We start from the raw sequence: 6000 nt of genomic DNA, 5'->3' as shown, positions 1-6000 counted from the left end.
GGATTCTAGCACCTCATTGGGCTCAGCAGTGAGGAACAAGTGATGTCGTAAGCCTGTTACTTCAATTAGGAAGGGAAGATACTCAGAGTAAGAGATCCATTCAACCAGTCGAGCCTGGTCTGCTCCTCAGTTAGATTAGTGCCATGTACATCTCAACTCTTATTTATCAGCAATCTTGGAGATACCCTAAACCTTTATCTAAGTTTGATAAATTGCCCTGGTCTCAGTGCATGTATGTGCTTTAACTGATCTCTTATTTCTCATAGCTCCGACGATTACATGAAGCTTGTGGACAAGTTGAGAGAGACAAAATTAACTCCCTATCAGATGCCCACCTGCACTGGATTTGCAAACTCTCACAACAACCAATATCTGTTACCGTGTGAGCACATTGTGTCTGAGACCCACTTCATTGGGAAAGACCAGGAAGGCAATTTTGATTTGAAGTGCCCACAGTGCCAGGTGGAATACTTCATCAGCTGGCATGACCAGACAGATCAGAAACATATCTACTCTGCCGTGAACACTGAAGCTCGAAGCACACCCCAGAAAGAATATCATTTCAAAGAGAACAAGGAAACTGAGGCCACCAATAAGACCTCCAATGATGAATCCAATTGCCACCTCAAGAGTGTTAGACCCAATGTCAATCATGATGGGAAAAACATGAAACCTTTGTCCCCTAGTGGGTCACCAGCCTGCTACGGGAAATACTGGAAAAGGTACCCCTTCAATCCATTCTCCAGTGTGAATCAGTATCATGTCTTGGATTGTATGCTTGATCCTCAGGAATGCCAGGAGCCTGGGAAGCATGACAGCAGGTTTCTCCCTAATACCCCACTACAGCAAAAAAGGGAATCTGATCCGAATATCTCAGCAATTGGGAATACAGGACAATTGGGCTAAAGGCGACAGGGATATTGAGGCAGATATTACTGCCCTTTACTGCAAACAGTCAATATTACATCATATATTACCTGGATGTGAAGATAATTAAATAAATGTTTATTGCTCAATGGTTCTGCTTTGTACAAGATGGCTCAGCACCACCTTTGTGATCGGTGTTAATTGATGCCATTGTTTGCTGGATCAAAATAAGCGTATATTCAGTACTTGAGACTAAATTATGCTAATGAGGTAAAGAAAACAACTAAAGAAAGAATTTCTTTTTGAGAAGTTGCATTATCAGTATGTCCATGAGCTCTGAAATTATGGGTTTCTTTCTCCATTGCACATTCCCAATGCAGACCCAAAGGAAGCATGAATCAGGATAAGAACATAGAACATAGAACATACAACATACAACATACAACGTGGAATAGTACAGTACAAGTTCTTCGGCTCCCAGTGGTGTGCCGACCTTTTAGCCGAGGTTAAGATCAGACTAACTTTTGTATTATTATCATCCACTTGCCTGTCCAACAGTCGCTTAAATGTCCCTAATGTCTCTGATTCTACTACCACTGCTGGCAGTGCATTCCACGCACCCACCACTTTCTGTGTAAAGAACTTACCTCTGACATCTCCCCTAAACCTTCCTCCAATCACTTCAAAATTATGCCCCCTTGTGATAGCCATTTTCGCATTGGGAAAAAACTTCTAACTATCCACTCTATCTTTGCCTCTCATCATGTTGTACACCTCTATCAAGTCACTTCTCATCCTTCTTCACTCAACTGTTCTTCATAAGACATGGGCCCCAGTCCAGGCAGTATTATGGTAAAACTTCTCTGTGCCCCCACTAAAGCTTCCACATCCTTCCTATAATGAGGTGACCAGAACTGAACACCATATTCCAAGTGTGGTCTCACCACAGCTCTATACAGCTGCACCATAACCTCACGGCTTTCAAGCTCAATCACCTGCTAATGAAAGCCAACACACCATAGGCCTTCTTAACAACCCTATCAACTTGGATGGCAACTTTGAGGGATCTATGGACATGGTCCCCAAGATCCCTCTGTATCTCTTCATTGCCAATAATCCTGTTTTAAACCTGTATTCTGCATTCAAATTTGACCTTCCAAAATGAATCACTTCACACTTCACACTTTTCAAGATTGAACTCATCTTCCACTTCTCAAACTGTCAACATCCTGTTGCAACCTACAACGCTCCTCCACCAACTTTCGTATCATTGGCAAACTTTTCCACTTCGTCATCCAAGTCATTTATAAAAATCACAAAGAACAGAGGTCCCAGAACAGATCCCTGCAGAACATCACTGGTCACCGAGCTCCAGGGTGAATACTTCCATCTATTACCACCCTCTGTCGTCTATGGGCCAACCAATTCTGCATTCAGACAGGCAAATTTCCCTGTATCCCATGCCTCCTTACTTTTTTAATGCGCCTACCATGGGGAACCTTATCAAACGCCTTGCTAAAACCCACATCCACTGCTCTACCTTCATCAATGAGTTTTGTCACATCTTCAAATAATTCAGTAAGGCATGTGAGGCATCACCTGCCCCTCACAAAGCCATGCTGATTATCTCTAATCAAAGTATGGCTTTCCAAGAAATCATAAATCCTCTCTCTTACAATCCTCTCCAGAAATTTGCCCAGACGTAGGACTGACTGGTCTGTAATTCCCAGGACTATCCCTATTCCTTTTCTTGACAAGGGATTAAGATTTGTCACTCCAATCATCTGGCACTACTCCAGTGGATAGTGAGGATACAAAGATCATCACTAAAGATGCCGGAATCCCTTCCCTTGCTTCCTGTAGTAACCTTGGGTATATTCCATCTGGCCCAGGGGACTGATCTATTCTCACGTTTTCCAAAATTTTCAGCACATCCTCATTCCTAACATCAACTGTTCAAACATATCAGTCTGCTTCACACTGTCCTCACAAATGATAGAAGTCCCTCTCAGTAGTGAATACTGAAGCAAAATATCCATTAAAGGACCTCCCCTATCTCCTCAAATTCCAGGCACGAGTTCTCTCCACTATTCCTGATTGGCCCTAACCTCACTCTGGCCATTCTCTTGTTCCTCACATAGGTGTAGAATGCCTTGCAGTTTTCCATAATCCTATCCGTTAAAGCTTTTTCATGTCTCCTTCTAGCTCTCCTAAGTCCATTCTTCAGTTCCTTCCTGACTACATTGTAGCCCTCTAAAGACCTGTCTGATCCTTGCCTCCTCAACCTTAAGGAAGCTTCCTTCTTCCTCGACTAGATGTTCCACATCCCTTGACACCCAAAGTTCCTTCACCCTACCATCACTCCCATGCATCAGTGGACAAACCTATCCAGCTCTATCAGCAAGTTGTCCCTAAACAACCTCCACATTTCTGTCATGCATTTCCCTGAGAACATCTGTTCCCAATTTAGGTGTCCCAGTTCCTATCTAATAGCAGTGTAATTCTCCCCTTCCCAGTTAAATACTTACTATCTGCTCCCCTCCCTCTCCATGACTATCGTAATGGTCAGGGAGTTGTGATCACTATCACCGAAATGGTCTCCCACCGAGATATCTGACATCTGGTCTAGTTCATTGCCAAACACCAAATCCAATATGGCCTCCCCTCTAGTCGGCCTATCTACATTTTGAGTCAGGAATCCTTCCTGGACAAACTTGACAAAAACTGCTTCATCCAAACCATTTGAAGTAAGGAGGTTCCAATCAATATTAGGCAAATGAAAGTTACCCATTGCAACAACCCTGTTACTTCTGCACTTTTCCAAACTCTGCTTCCCAATCTGTTCCTGTCTCTCTATTGCTACTGGGGGATCTGTAGAAAACTCCCAATAAAGTGACTGCTCCTTTCCTGACTATCACCCATACTGACTCTGTAGACAAACCCTCCTCGACAACCTCCCTTTCTCCAGATGTGATACTATCCCTGATTAGCAATGCCACTCTCCCACCTCTTTTACTTCCCCCTCTATTCCTTTTGAAACATTTAAACCCTGGAACTATTCCTGCCCCTGTGATAGCCAAGCCTCCATAATGGCCACAACATCCTAGTTCCAAGTACTGATCCATGCTCTAAGTTCATCACACTTATTCCTGCTACTTCTTGCATTAAAATAGACACACTTCAACCCATCACACTGACTACATCTTCATCCTATCAACTGTCTATCCCTCCTCACAGATTCTCTGGACACTGTATCTGGCTGTTCACTACCCATCCTTAGATCTGTAGCTCTGGTTCCCACCCCTGCCAAACTAGTTTAAACCCTCATAAGAGCTCTAGCAAACCTCCCACCCAGGATATTGGTGCCCCTCCAGTTCAGGTGCAATCCGTCCTTCTCATCTTTCCCAAAAGGTATCCCAATGATCCAGATATCTGAAACCATCCCTTGTACACCAGCTCTGCAGACATATGTTCCCCTGCACTCCTTTCTGTTCCTAGTGGCACCAGTTGCAATCCTGAGATCACTACTCTGCTCGTCCTGCCTTTTAGCTTCCAACCTAACTCCCCATGTTCACTTTTCAGGTCCTCATCCCTTTTCCTAGGTATGTCATTGGTACCAATGCTCACCCTCCCCTTTAAGAATCCTATTGACTTCATCCAAGACATTCCTAACCCTGGCACCCAGAAAACAACATATTATCCAGGAGTCTCATTTGTGATCAGAGAATCTCTGGTCTGTTCCTCGCACCATTGAATCTCCTATCACTATCGCTCTCCTATTCTCCCCCTTCCCTTCTGAGCCACAGAGCCAGGCTCAGTGCTAGAAACCTGGCCGCTAAGGCTTTCCCCTGGTAGGTCATCTCCCTCAACAGTATCCAAAACCTGTTGTTGAGGGGGTCAGCCACAGGGGGTCCTGTACTGTCTGCGTGTTCCCTTTCCCTCTCCTGATGATCACCCAGCTACCTTTATCATGTAACTTAGGTTTATCTGCCTCCCTCTAACTCCTCTCTATCACCCCCTTAGCCTCCCGAATGATCTGAAGTTCATCCAGCTCCAGCTCCAGTTCCCTAACGCAGTCTGTGAAGAGCTGGAGTCAGGTGCACTTCTTGTCAGCAAGTCATATTTCCAGTTGTCAAGACTTCCACTTTCAGGAAGTTCCTCTTACTGATTTTACTTATTGATCTTCTGTTAACCTTCCGAGTGCCAGTGGAATACTGGTCTGGCTAGAGGGAACAGTTTCGGTGTTGAAGAAAGCACAAATATTACAACAATAAAACTAACATTACTGTCGTAACGTTGACACTCATCACTTCAATAAGCTCTCAAAGCATGATGACATAAACAAATTAAATTAAATGGCATCTTTAGCACAAAAAAAAATCCCAAAGCATTTCTTAGGAGCATTATAAAGAGAGGTTTAATACGGAGTTAGATAAGGTGTTGTTAGGGATTGATAATGGCCAAAAGGCTTGATCAAATACAGTCATAGAGTTGTACAGCTTGGAAACGGGCCCTTTGGTCCAACTCATCTGAACTGACCAGATATCCTAAATTAATCTACTCCCATTTGCCAGCATTTGGTCATATCCCTCGAAACCCTTTCTATTCCTATACCCATCTAGATGTTGTAATTGTATCCACTTCCACCACTTCCTTTGGCAGCTCACTCCATACACACACCACCTTCTGTGTGAAAAGTTGCCCCTGAGATCCCTTTTAAATCTTTCCCCTCTCACCTGAAACCTATGCCCTGCAGTTTTGGACTCACCTACCCCAGGGAAAAGACATCTCAAAGGAAGAATGAAAAGGTAGAGAGGGCAGGTTTTAAAGAATAAATTTCAGAGGTTAGGCCCCAAGCAGCTGAAGGCTCAGACGCCAATGATGGAGTTATTTAAATTGGGGAAACATGAGTGCAGACTAACATGAGTCCCTATCTTGATGAGTTACATGGCTGAAAGAAATGACACAGATAGGGATGGGAGATTAAACTTAAAATTTTTGAACACTTCAAATTCAAGTTTTAGTTTTCTTTCACTCTCTCATTTTCCCTTTGACCTCACTCTCCAGCTGTCTTAAACTTCAAGATGGCACTTGCAAAATCTTTTGTCTATCTCCTGACCCTTACCATCCCTT

The sequence above is a fragment of the Chiloscyllium punctatum genome, chromosome 23 (assembly GCF_047496795.1).
Source record: "Chiloscyllium punctatum isolate Juve2018m chromosome 23, sChiPun1.3, whole genome shotgun sequence".
In the NCBI taxonomy this organism is placed as follows: domain Eukaryota; kingdom Metazoa; phylum Chordata; class Chondrichthyes; order Orectolobiformes; family Hemiscylliidae; genus Chiloscyllium; species Chiloscyllium punctatum.
The sequence above is the reverse complement of the archived record's forward strand: the minus strand, read 5'-3'. Positions refer to the sequence as shown.